General features: G+C 45.7%; 1 protein-coding gene across 5 annotated transcripts in view; it reads right to left on the bottom strand.

Annotated features, from left to right (window-relative positions):
* LNX1 (ligand of numb-protein X 1) overlaps nucleotides 1-13,045 on the bottom strand; it is a 185,320-nt gene that overhangs the window by 129,386 nt on the left and 42,889 nt on the right. For 2 of the 5 annotated variants that reach the window (XM_043906755.1, XM_043906756.1), the window contains one exon: nucleotides 430-627. The exons of 2 other annotated variants lie outside the window; for them this stretch is intronic. The gene's annotated coding sequence lies outside the window, so the exon portion shown is untranslated. Of the gene's footprint in view, nucleotides 1-310; nucleotides 628-13,045 lie in introns of those variants that run through there. One more of the 5 variants, XM_043906759.1, reaches the window with a different exon arrangement.

Raw genomic sequence — 13,045 nt, 5'->3', positions numbered from 1 at the left:
TCTGAGTAAGGGCAATAGAATTTACCTGCCGGAGGAACAGATTTTCAGAGGGGGGCGGTGGGGAATAATTAAGGTCATCTCACAGGTTTAGAAGGAAATTGCCTCTGGTGAACGCCGAAAGCAAGGGAAAATAAGTCAACTCTGATTTCAGCCCCCTCCCAACACAGACTATACAGGTCTGCATCTTGAAGTTTCAAAAAATTACCCACTCCACCTCAGAGTTTAAAAATAATAATAATCAGTTCAACTTCCCAGACAAGCAGAGGCTGGATTAATGATTAAGAGAAACCAAAAGGATTAAATATCTGACCTGGGAGAATTTTCCTCTGCATCCAAAATGTCAAAGGCATCTCTTTCCTTTCAAAAAGAACTTCTCCCTCTGGGACAAACACCCAGGGCTAAACCATTCAGCTTCTATTTTTCACTCACATTCTTCCTTCAGATCCGTCAGGGGTCCACGGTCTAAATGTCCAGGGAGGAACAGCAGGGTTTCAGCTCACCCTTCCAAGTGCTGCCCGGGGCTCTCAAAGAGGCAGCACCCCAGCGGTTCTCACGCCTGTGGCTGAGTCCAACAACTCCCTGGGCTGCCCCAGCAGTAACCGGCCTCCACCGCCGTCCTACAGGTGCCTAGAGGAAGGAGGAGGGCATTGGTCGGTGGAGACCAGGAAATGTGTGACATCACAGGAGCCTCGACAGATAAAACATTGCTGGGACCTTAGTTATCGAAACAGTCAGTAGGCCCCGCCCACCTGTCATTCACCTGAATACCTGCGAGCAGGTAGGTGGCGTCTCTGGGTGGACAAATGAATCAGTTAAAGCAATTTGCCCACTGGAATTTACTTTCTTTCCTGAGCATGGCACGTGTCCAGCCCCAAGGACAGATCTGAATTTCTATGCCTGGTTGCTTCCTGGGCTCCTCCTCCCACCCCCTTCCAATAGCTGCCTATAAAAGAGTTAAAAAAGAAAGTTTATTTACTTTTATCGTTTTAACAACTTTCAAAAAATTGAAGTATAGTTGATTTGCAATGTTATTTTAGTCTCTATATTTTATTCCATTTGAAGTTCTTACAAAATCACAGTCATATTTCCCTGTGCTGTACAATATATCTTTTTTCCTTATTTATTTTATATATACTGGTTTTTACCTCTTAGTCCCCTACACTTAGGGCTTCCCTGGTGGCTCAGACGGTAAAGAATCCGCCTGCAATGCAGGAGACCTGGGTTCCATCCCTAGGTTGGGAAGGTCCCCTGGAGAAGGGAATGGCTACCTACTCCAGTATTCTTGCCTGGAGAATTCCATGGACAGAGGAGCCTGGTGGGCCACAGTCCATGCGGTTGCAAGGAGTCAGACATGACTGGTTGGACACGACTGAGTGACTTTCACTTTTCCCCTACCCCATCTTGCCCCTCTGCTTTTCCCTCTCCCACTGGTCATCTCCCACTGATTTGTTCTCTCTGAATCTGTTCGTTTATCTTTTAGATTCCACCTAGGATATTTAAATACAAAAACAGACAGTCACTTAATGAGCATGAAAAGGAACTGTGTGAAGATTGAATGCTTGGAAAATATCTGAGATTTATTCCTGAATGCTTTTCTGAATGTCATCCATTTGGATCCCAAGTGCTTCTCTGTTCAGATTTAATAAGTGAGAGGTGATGATTCAAATTCATTAAAAAAAAAATCCAAATATGATGCTTCTCAGCAGTTTCAGAGTCAAGTTTTCAAACACCCCCCCACCCCCTGCCCCACTAGTTTATCCCATATTTGGGAGTTTGTGAAACTTCAGTCACTTCCTAGCTCACCGGTGTGGCAGCTAGAAGTCACACGGAGGTTATAGTTCATTGCAGACCTGCAATTAGGAGCAATTTACATGATTCAGATTGGAATGATAGTACAGTAATAAAGTGGCGTTGTCAGCTGGTTAGAGCCAGGACGGAGGAGTCAGGGTTATTTCTGTCCCAAGCGTGGTGTGTGACCCTGGGCAAGTCATTGTGTTGCCTCAGCTTTCCCAGCAGCAAAAGACAAGAACCCTACAACTCAGCCGGCGCTGCAGCAGCACCTGTGAGGTATTGCGGCTGCCTCTTAAACCCTCTGGCATCTTTCGAAGGATTGTTAACAGCTTCTATCATTGCATTTTAACGTCGTGTATTTCTATGGCCCCAGTCCAGCATCTCTCGACAATTTATTCACTCTCTGGAATGTACTACCTGGGGAACACATGGGTTCTCCTTCCGAGGTGGACGGCCTACTTGCCCAGAGAGATATACTCTATTTTTTCCCTGGAAGGAGAAAAAAAATGTTGAAATTCTGACTTTTCCTCGTATTCTGTCCCCCTCTTCCCTCTCTCTGTTTTAAGTTAACTTTTATTGGAGCAGAGTTGCTCTACAACGTTGTTAGTTTCTACTGTACCCCTCTTCTCTTGACACTGTTAATCCTTTGATTCCACACATTCTAACACTGTACTTCTTCAGAGGTGTTTGGATTGGGCTGGTGGGTTGGTGTTTTGACTGAGGGGGAGGGGTGGAGGAAGAAGAATCAATAGGAGGGGGGCGGGGAGGAAGGTGTTGACTGCAGTCTCTAGTTCTCCCCATTGACTGGGCGCCGCCTGTCATCCGATACCTTGTAAAACAACCAGGGAGTGAAGGAGGGAAAATTCTAGTCGCAGGCCCGCAGGGCAGGCTCTGCATCTTCTCTTGCAGTAGAGCTGGGTCCTCTCCCAAGCTGTCCCTGGCTGCCTAGACCACCGTCCCCACCTGGGAACTGCCTGCACTTCATAGAGAGCTGGAAGCTTAAAAAAAATTCCCCATTCACGTTTTCATCTGATAGAAACTATGGTAGATGTGGCTACTCCTTTATTATTAACAACAACTACATAAGAATAAGGCAGCAAAGCCTTTTATATACCTGCTGGTGTTTCAGGAATAAGTACTGGTCCACCGGTTTGATACTCAACTAAGAAACACCTGCAAAACAGGCTTCTACGCTGGCTTGAGTGTCTCCCAAGACAGGAAGAGGGGCAGGGCCAGCCGCCAGCCTCATGAATCATCCAGGCCTGCCTACAGCTGCCTTCCTTGTGTGTCAATCGCCTTGGAAGGAGGCAGGTCCCACCTAGGCAGGGGGCAGCCACGAGGCTCCCCTGGAGGCTCAGAGGGCCAAGTATCTGCCTGCAGTGCTGGAGACCCGGGTTCAATCCCTGAGCTGGGCAGATCCCCTGGAAAAGGAAATGGCAATCCCATGGACAGAGGAGCCTGGTGGGCCACAGTCCATAGGGTCTCAAAGAATAGGTCACAACTGAGCAGCTAGCACTTTCACAGAAGATGTAGGAAAAGGAGGAGCAAGATTTCTGGGGAAAAGCATTTTCAGGGAGTGACAACAAGTCCTGAGGCTAAGGGCTTCACAGCACAGAGCATTCTGCTCCTGCGGCTCGTTGAGTAAAACTGAGACAAGAAGTTGAACCAGCAGGAGATCACGATCCATAAAACAGCAAGTGGGGCAGTGTGCAGAAGACAAAGGAAAAGCAGGCCGTTTGACTTGGTGCTCTTGGATTTAGAATAATCTTTGAAGTTTCAAAAAAAAATCAGTGTGGGCTTCATTATTCCATTAGGGCTGCTGTGTTGTTATGGAAGTGTGTCTCAAATACTGGTGAAAAGATATACATAATAATTATAAAAAACCACCATTGACTAAGTGCTTAGCTGGTGCTACTCACTGTTGTGAGCACTTTTTACAACACTATGAGTTACGTACTATTTGTATAGACAGTTGGAAAAGCAAGGCATAGAGATGTTGAGTACATGCCAAAGGCCAGCACAGCCAACAAGTGACAGGGCCAGAGCAGTTTCATCCGCTGGGGAAGAAATGTGGAAAGGTTTTGATTTCATGTTCCCTGGCAACTTCCTGGGCACTAATCAAAGTTCTTACCCATCCTCTATTTAGAAGGAAGTGCCTTGTAGAAGTAGCCCTGGGAAGTATAGTTTCTGGGAAGGACTGTCTCTAATTACAGAAGAATTATTAATCTGGTTTATATATTGAGTATGTAGATGGATATGTTTATACATGTATTTGTCAGAAAACACACCAGGAAATCCATCACCCCTGAGTGCATCCTCAAAATCATATTTTGGGATCTGTCAAACCAACCCCAAGAAGGGAAAGCCAACTTGAGGGGCCCCTCCAGAGGGATCAGTTGTTACTCTCTATGACATTATATATGGTTATCTCTCTCTAAAACTTTAACGGCCTATCCCTTAAAAGCTGCAAATGTTATCAGAAGGGCTATAAGAGCCTAGAACTATATACAGTTGGATATTACGAGATGATGTAAAATTAAGTTCCAATGCAACCACTACCAAGTTAGATAGTTTAGACCAGGTTTGGCAAGTACTAGACACATGCTGCTCCTATATCATTCTCATCGTTATTGCTAGAAGGCCTTCAGCTCAGAGGTAACCTAGGAATCTTCAAGACAGAGGTCCAAGCACAGCGACAATTTCTATCCTTGACTTGAGAGTAAGCAGGAGGGATAATCAGGAAAGGATAAGATTGGTGTTGGCTGGTGTCATTAGGCAAGATTTCATGGAGAATGGAAGATGAATTATACCTTGAAGGATATGGGGAGATAGTTGAGAGGGGCAGAAAAATCCAGGCAGGGGCCTTCTCTGGTGGTTCAGTGTAAGGAATCTGCCTGCCAATGTGGGAGAAATGAGTTTGATCCCTGATCCAGGAGGATCCCACATGCCTTGGAGCAACTAAGATCATGTCTGCAGTAAGAGAAGTGGCCACAATGAGAAGCCCACGTACCACAGCTAAAGTGCCCCCCCTCTCTCTGAAACTGGAGATAAGCATGTGCAGCAATGAAGACAAAGAAAACAAAGCCAGCACAGACAGCAGGTGGAGACAGGGGTGATCACAGCCTGTGAGTGCTGGGGAGGAAGGTGTGAGTGGAAACAAGGGGAAAGACAATGGAGTGTTCATCCTGCTGGGGTGAAGAGGAGCCATCCTCTGCTCGGCTTGCGTGGGAAAGGTGGACCAGATGATAAAGAACCTCAAAGGCTGACTCTTCAGGTCTTCACAGGACTTCTGGCTACTTCTCTCATGATGATTAAACAGCGAGAGGCAGAAAGAAAAAAAGCAATGGAGGAAGGAAGGAACGGAAGGGAAGAAGGAAGAGAGAAAGAAGGGAAAAGAAAGGAGGGAAAGAATGAAGGAAGGGAGGAGGGAGGAAGAGAGAAGAAGAAAGAGAAAAAAAATTCAGCATCTCGGGCATGCGTCATTTATTCAGAGCAGCAGTATTTTCAGAGTTGAGTTAAACTTCCATGATATGCCATTTCAGCTATCTTTCTCGTTAGAAGCAAGCCTCCTTTGCAGTCAACATATCCTGTAAACTTTGTTCTCTGGAGAGACGGATGGAACGCATTAGAAAGCTCTCTGAACTCAAGGTTGGGCCTGTCCTAGTTAGGCAGCCAGCTCACTTGGGCTTTTTGATTAGTCTGAATTCTTTTATGTATCTTGACAGGGAAATCTATGGGGGAAAGGAGGTCTGTTTTCAAAGCTCTTTCCTTCTAGATCACCACAATGAAGGTTGGCATTCTCAAGGATTCTTCCTGGCAGAAAACTATTGTAAGACATTCCTGGCAAAGAACTGTTGCTAAGACAGTACCTCAATATTCATCAGAATTACTTTACCCCTGTTGGCTTCCTTTTTTTTCATAGCATGTTTGTAGAGTTGTCTAAGATGACTGAATGCCACAACAAAAGTGAACAAATTCCATCTGATTTTAATAAAATGCTATATACTTTAGCTGAAAGTATATAGCATTATGAGATGGAATTGCTGTACACGTTCCATCATGTTGGCCTCAGTTTCTTCTTTGAACTAGCCTAGCTCCAAATATTTCATTGGTTAATTACAATTACTTAGCATGATATGAGTAAACAGGACCCAGAAGGGCAATTATGGAAAATAATAGTAATAATCACAAATATCAGCTGATGGGATAAGTGCCATCTGGTTCTGTGTATGTGGAAGAGATTGCATTTCTCTCACAAGCGCACAGCCCGTGTGTTGTCTGGTTTGCAGATGAGTTGCTAGGATACTGGATGGATTTACGGTTTGGGGGCCGACACTGCTCCGGGGTGTGGGCTTTGGAGGTAAGAGGGAGTACATTAGCCATTGGAGGTGGCACATATTTTGTGAAGATTTCCTCCATGGGCCTGCAGCCAGCATTCTTTTTTAGTGGGAAAAAAAAAAAAAAGACTTCATTGTTGCTCCCTCTATAAATGTTACAAGGCCTATATTCCTCAACTGTAAATATCTGTGTTTATATGACTCCACTGTTGCATGAACCAGGTGGGTTATTTAATTTTTTTGCTGATGGTTGTTGATATTGTGAACGTTGTTGTATCTGTCTTTCTTGGTTCCATCATTTGTGTGTTAGCTGCTCAATCATGTTCAGCTCTTTGCGACCCCATGGACTGCAGCCCACCAGGCTCCTCTGTCCATGGGATTCTCCAGGCAAGAGTACTGGAGTGGGCTGCCATGCCCTCCTCCAGGGGATCTTCCCGACCCAGGGATCGAACCCAGGTAGCCTACACTGCAGATAGATTCTTTATCTTCTGAGCCATGAGGGAAGCCCAATTGACCCAATACCATATGTTGAAAGTGTAAAATGTTGTCTCTCCTTTTGAACTTTGACCTCATTCTGAGGGGGTCCATGTCCTTGTGGATGACCCCTCTACATCCTTGACCCCACCAACTCTAAGGACATTTACCTCTATTCCCCTGGAGCTGCCCATTTTCAGGGCTGCCGCTTGGACCTTCTTATCATCCAAAAATCTTTCATTTCAAAAAAATCTGAGAATGTTACTCTCCTATGTTCTTTTAACTGTTCAGATTTTCCACTCCCTTACTCAAATTTTGCTTTCCTCTCTGAATGGATTGTACTCCTGGTTCTTGACTTCTGGAGCTCACCCAAGAATATCGCTCTCTTCTGTTTTCACTTTGAGCTTGTCTGACCCAGATCCCACTTCCTCGCCTGCATCCTCAGCTTCCCAAAGGCCTGGCGGAACCAGGGCTCCAGGCTTCTCTCTTCCTATGGGCATGAGGGTTGGAGCCACTGTATCCGTATGTCTGCAATGCCAGCCTCTCGAGCTGGTCTCTTCAGCAGTCCTGGTCCACCATGTCTCGTCTCTGTGGTCAGCCCACCTGCAGTCCATTTGCCTGGCCTGGCACACCAGGCTTTTCATGACCCTGGGCCCTGCCTGCCTATCATACCTCAGCAACATCTCTGTATCCTTTCCACCCACAGAATACTGCCCATGCCCCAGCCCCCATGCCCTAGTAACACTGTGTTAGAGGGGTCTGCCCCGCCCCCCTCTGCCCTAACATTTCCACAAGAAAGTGGTTTCCAAAGAAAACTCCAGCCATACTTCGCCCTTCACTCACTCTGCCCCCTGCAAGTCCTTCAGTGGAAAACTAGGAAAGATCAATGGGCCAGCTCAGCTGCACTCCTCCCTTGGCTGTCGTGGGGGTTTTCCTCTGCTGCTCCATATGCTGAGTCCTCCCAGGGCAGGCTTCTGTTTGAGAAGACATCATGCCCAGATCTGCCTGGGCTGGGTGCCTTCAAGCTCTTTTTACTTTGTTCCAGGTCTTGTTCTCCAACTTAGCTATTACCATTTGAAAGGTGATATTTTGGCCTCAGTAATTACTCTTAAATTTTTCTCTAATTATTCCAAACTCAGGTGGGAAACGGAAGCACTGTTTGTTGGGGTCCCTCTTAGATACCCAAGAAAACCTGAATGTGGTTCCCGTAACAACCAGGGTCTCTCACTGCTAGGCTCTGACTCATGCATCACCACCCTAACAGTTCTCATTCATCTAGCATCACCTGCATTGATGTCGTGCACTTTTAAATGCTCTCTTACAGGATCCTGGCAGAAACCCCAGGAGCTAACTCTACTTAACAGGTGAGGAGACTGAGTCTCTTAGAGGTAAAGTAACTTGTCCAAATGGCCCAGTGGGTTACAGGCAGACCTGACATTCGGGTATTTCTCCTCCCTCAGTTTGGGAAACTCCAACTCCATCTTCAGGGCTCAGCATAAGTGCCACCTCCTTTACAGAACCTCTCCTCACCTTCCCGAGCAGACATCCACTCCTGCGCTGTGCTCGCTGCATGCCCTACTCAGGCAGTGATCCTGATTGTAATTTTTAAAAGATAGTCTTCTCTCTAGACAGTCAGCTAGGGAACATGAATTCTCATAGACCTGCAGGACTTGGCCCAGTGTCTGGAAGGAACACAGCCCAGTGCCTTCAACAGACATTAGTCAAAAGAACTAAAGATGACTGCAAAACAAGTGGATGAATGAAGGAATTCTCATTGTTAGGTTACACCTGGAAGGATCCCTTCCTTTTCCTAGAAGTCTAAGCCTATGGACTTTAGAAAGGAGACTGACTTTATTACACTTAATTTTCACAGTAATGCCACAACCTAGACCTTCATGATTCATTCATTCAGATATTCAAAAAACGTATTAAACTGTTGATGTTCTAGTCACTGTCAAGGATGAGAAGAATCTCAGTTTTCAGGAACTCCTCATCCATGAAGAAGCAGAGTTAAAGACAGAGGATTAAAACCCAAGGTGGAGATTGCCAGGTATTCATACAGTTACAGGAAAGAGGAAGGGTGGCTTGTTTTTTCTCACTTAAAAGATTTAAGTTGTTAAAAACTTCTGCCCAAGTTCGCCCAACTGGTAAATGACAGTGTTTACACTGGGGTGCAGGTCCATTTTAGCGCCTGTGACCTTCCCAGGCCCACATGGCGTTGCCCTGGCCCTTTGCCAAAAAGGGGGCCCATGAGAACTGGGACCCATCATGCTTCTAGGTTTGCTTCAGAGAACCTGAGTCTTCTTGGTGGTGGTGGTTTAGTCACTTAGTCATGTCCTGCTCTTCTGACCCCATGGGCTGTAGCCTGCCAGGCACCTTTGTCCATGGGATTTTCCAGGCAAGAATACTGGAGTGGGTTGCCATTTCCTTCTCCAGGGGATCTTCTTATACCTTAATGATTTTCACAAATGTAGATGTGTCTTATCTTGAGTGGGCAGAAAGACTGCGCCTCAAACGTGGTCTTGGAGTTTCTTGCCCACAGTCAGGATTGGCTGGTACCTTGGGAAGAACTTGAAAAAGACCTGTGCTCTCATGTGACAGTAACATCGGTAGCTATTTAGAGGAATTGAAATTCCTTTCAAGTGGAATTGACAATGTTAGTAAACCTTTATTAAAGACCCCCACCTTAAACTTCATAGACTTTCAGTGTTGCATAATTTAAGTCCCACTTAATTCTACTTTCTGTATATTCAATCCTCAGTGAATAAGACCAAATGATCATTTTCTTCACAAAACCTCCTTATAATTGCTGTCTTTTATGTTGTCTAATAGAGTGCTCTGTCCAGGCCTAAGAGCCCAACTTCTTAAAACTTCTTCCTGATAAAGTTAAAAATTCACAATAACTAGTGACCTACAGTGAGTCACAGATACACACCCAAAATGGCCCAAGGAGAGATGGTGTGGAAAAGGCATAAACAAGAGGCAAAGCATGCTGCTGGTCCCTTCGGGTGTTATAAGCACAGAAGAAGCCAGCTGTCTAGATGGAGAAGTGTTTTCCTTCCCAATGAACTTTTGCCTCCATCCAAGAGAGGGCAGGTCCTCAAAAATGGCGTTCACTGCCAAGAATCCTGTCCTTCAGTTCTCCAAAGTCAAATATAAGAAAGAATATCTTGAAAACCACTCACCATTAATGCAGAGATAGCTGTTAATCTTCCAACAGAATCTCAGCAAGGGGCAATTCATTTGGTTTTTCTCAAATCACAAGCAGGTGAAGATTTTCCTTCTCAACTTGGACAATGAACCTGGATGATTGTCTCTCTTTTCAGCCCTTCTTAGAGCTGAATTTCCCTGGGCACCTGCCACTAAGCCACGATGAGGTGTCTGGAGTAGGTAAGGGCACTTCCTTGTGGCCATAAAGCCACAACAAGGTGGAGCCACAGACAGGCTCGGGTGACGTGGACAAAGGCATCTCCATGGCCAGCCCTGGTACCTCTGGCCCTAGGAGCTGCTGCTCCTCCCAGGGCCAGCGTAGAAGCTGCACTTCCAGTCGAAGTTTAGATGATCACAGAGTAATGAATAGGGTCCCCTCCTACTCCCCCTCAGCAGTTATGAGAATGTGGAGTTGTTATCACTGTGAACTTGTCCTCGAGTCCTCCACCCCTGGGTGGCCCATCTAACCCTGCACTGGAAATATTGACCTCAACTGTGGCCAAGTGGCCAGAGCACTGGTGAGGCAGCAGGAGCTTATTCTCTCTGGGGTGTGAGAGTGTCTGAAAGATGCCTCTAGTTACTTTTCAGATCCATTCGGCTTAGTTCCATGAACATTTATGGAGTTAAGAACTAGAAGCAGTGTTAATAACTGGCCTGGGTAATAGAGGCCCTGGAACACTAAGTTCCCCATTTGCCCTGTTGTAATTTGAAGCTGTGTCAATATCAGTACTGGCCATCAGCCTAGGATGGCTAGACTGGTCCTTCCAGCTCAGCCTGTCCCCCTGAAGCAGCCTGGTGCATGTGGCAAGGGAGAGGCTGCCCTTCCAGTCCTTTCTCCCACTTTCTCTGAGTTGCCCCAGAGGCTGCCTGAAAGCATGTCTTTGGCAAGTCCTGCCACAGGTGTATTCCCAGCTCCGTGTTGGGTGATTCTCATTAGTGTCTCCCCAGCGTGGCCAGTCCTTCTCGGTGATGTGGCCGCACCTGGATCAACACTGATCATATTCTGTCTACCCCTCCATAAACTCACAGCTGTGATTTTGGAGTGTGTGGGGCGGCAAGCCGGGTGGACCTCAGGATGCTTATTCTTCAATGTCATGCTGCTGTAGGGTTTTGGCAGAGGGGGAAGCAGTTATGTTGGGCATGTCCTCACCTCTGCCACAGAGAACACTGCCCACACTAACTCCTGTCAACTTGAAGTTGGAAGAAGATCTGTGACTCTCTTGGTCTATCCTCTACCCATCTTAAGGTAGCGTCTTCTCTGGAATAAATGAACCAGGAACCACATGCCAGAGTTCACCAACAGGTCTGTTCCAGGTACCGGTATTCTCAAAACCAAATGTTCTAAACTGATTGCTACTATTTCTCCCTGCCCTGCTCTACCAGTCCCTCTCCAAAATCACCCCGTTCTATAGCATCCACATGCTACCTACTTTCTTCACTCCTGCTTAAATGGCTGACTTCTGTTACACTGTTATCCTCCCCTGGAAGCGATCGTATGAGATTTCATAAAAAAGCAAAAGTAGGTCCTCATTGGGAAGCTGTAGAATTCTGCTGGTGTGATGGGAAGAAGAACAGAGTGAGAGACAGTAATCAAGGTCTGTTAATGAGCATGCCCCCAAAATGGAAAGGAGGTTACCCTCCATAGTGATACCGGGATGGCTTCAGACATAACAAACTACTCTGTTGTCTGTGATTGTGACACCACCATTAGGAGTCAGTCTGGGTCTTGTGAGAAACAGATGCCAGGATGAGGCTAAGCACGCAAGGACTTAATTAAGGAAGACACCTGTATGAGGAGTAATGGGACAGGAGCTGAGAAAGTTTGGGAAAGCACATGGAAGAGCTTAATCTTGTCTTTATTGAATAGACGGATAGATGAATGAATGAACAAAGTATTGGGTTGGCCAAACTGTTTTTCCCATAAAACTTTTCTGGCCAATTAAATATAGTTTGGAAAGGGAAGGAGAAAGGAAGCATCTGGGTACAAAATGATATGAATTAGCACAGGTGTTATTAAGCTGTAGGCAGGGTAGGTATTCAGCTGGTGTCCACCATGGGGCTGTAATGGGTCCTTACTCCTAACATCTCTAATGATTGGTCAGGTCTAACCAGATTGGTTGATGCCTCTGCTGTACTGATTATTAAATATTTTGAAAATCATCCCAATTATATGGATGATCACATTTGCCTAGAATATTTGGCAATGTTTTCACAAATGGAAAGTGATTTATTTCTGATGGCCATTCACTGCAACATGGGGCCACCACACATACTAACAATTCTCACAGGTGGTGGTGCTGAAGTCAGAGGAGCTACTCAAATCCATTTGTTGTTCTATGAATTTGGTGGAGGGCAATTTATCACTTGAGGCTAAGTCCATTCCAAGTTTCTGATGCGCTGCTGATTTTTGCTCTACTCTCCCTAGGAAAGAATTTATATTACTTTTCCCTCACCCTCCCACTAAAAATATACTAGCAACCACTGCTGGTGGACTTCTTTGTTCTCTTATCATAAGCCCAGGACATCCTCCTTAAACTGGAGAGTGTTTGAAGAAAAAATAAATGGAGACCAAATGAAATGTGACCTGTTATTAAAGTTTTTATATGCACATACTGAAGTAATGGGAGTGTTTGGGGGCAAACTGATGAACTGTCTAGACTTAAGCAGAACTAGCAGAGCCCATGTGGATGTAGGAGCTGGAGAGAGGGAGATGTAAGACAAAGGAACCCAGGACCCTCAGAGATTGTACCAAGGACTCTGAACTCTCGTGGGAGGTGGTACTGGGGTTCAGGCCAAGTTTAACTAGAGATCCAAACGGCATGTGAGCATACTTCATATCCAAGGTATACTTAGGCTAGCTGGATTTGTTGTTTCTTACACCAGAAATGAATTATAAACATCAGTCCAAAGGCAGAGACAGACTAATTTTTCTTTCATTTAATTCCCCAAGGCTGAAAATCTGTGTTCATGTCTGGAATGGGCCTGAACCCCTTGGGTGGGAAATAGCAGGTCATGGGTTACTTCTTCCAAGAAAAGAGAGAAGCAGGAGCAGGAAACTTGGGAAGGTGATGCTTTGGAGGTATAGAACTCTGAGGGAAGTGACGTCTTCTTCCATGCACTTAAACTCCCCTTCCAGGGTAATGCAATGCTTCATTTTCTGACATAGGGCACAAGCTCTCTTTCTCTGAGTTCTAATCATTGCTTCTCTCCTGCTGGTAATAGCTTCACCCACC

Source organism: Cervus elaphus, chromosome 6, assembly GCF_910594005.1.
Source record: "Cervus elaphus chromosome 6, mCerEla1.1, whole genome shotgun sequence".
Lineage (NCBI taxonomy): Eukaryota > Metazoa > Chordata > Mammalia > Artiodactyla > Cervidae > Cervus > Cervus elaphus.
This window is presented reverse-complemented; position numbering and strand designations above follow the sequence as displayed.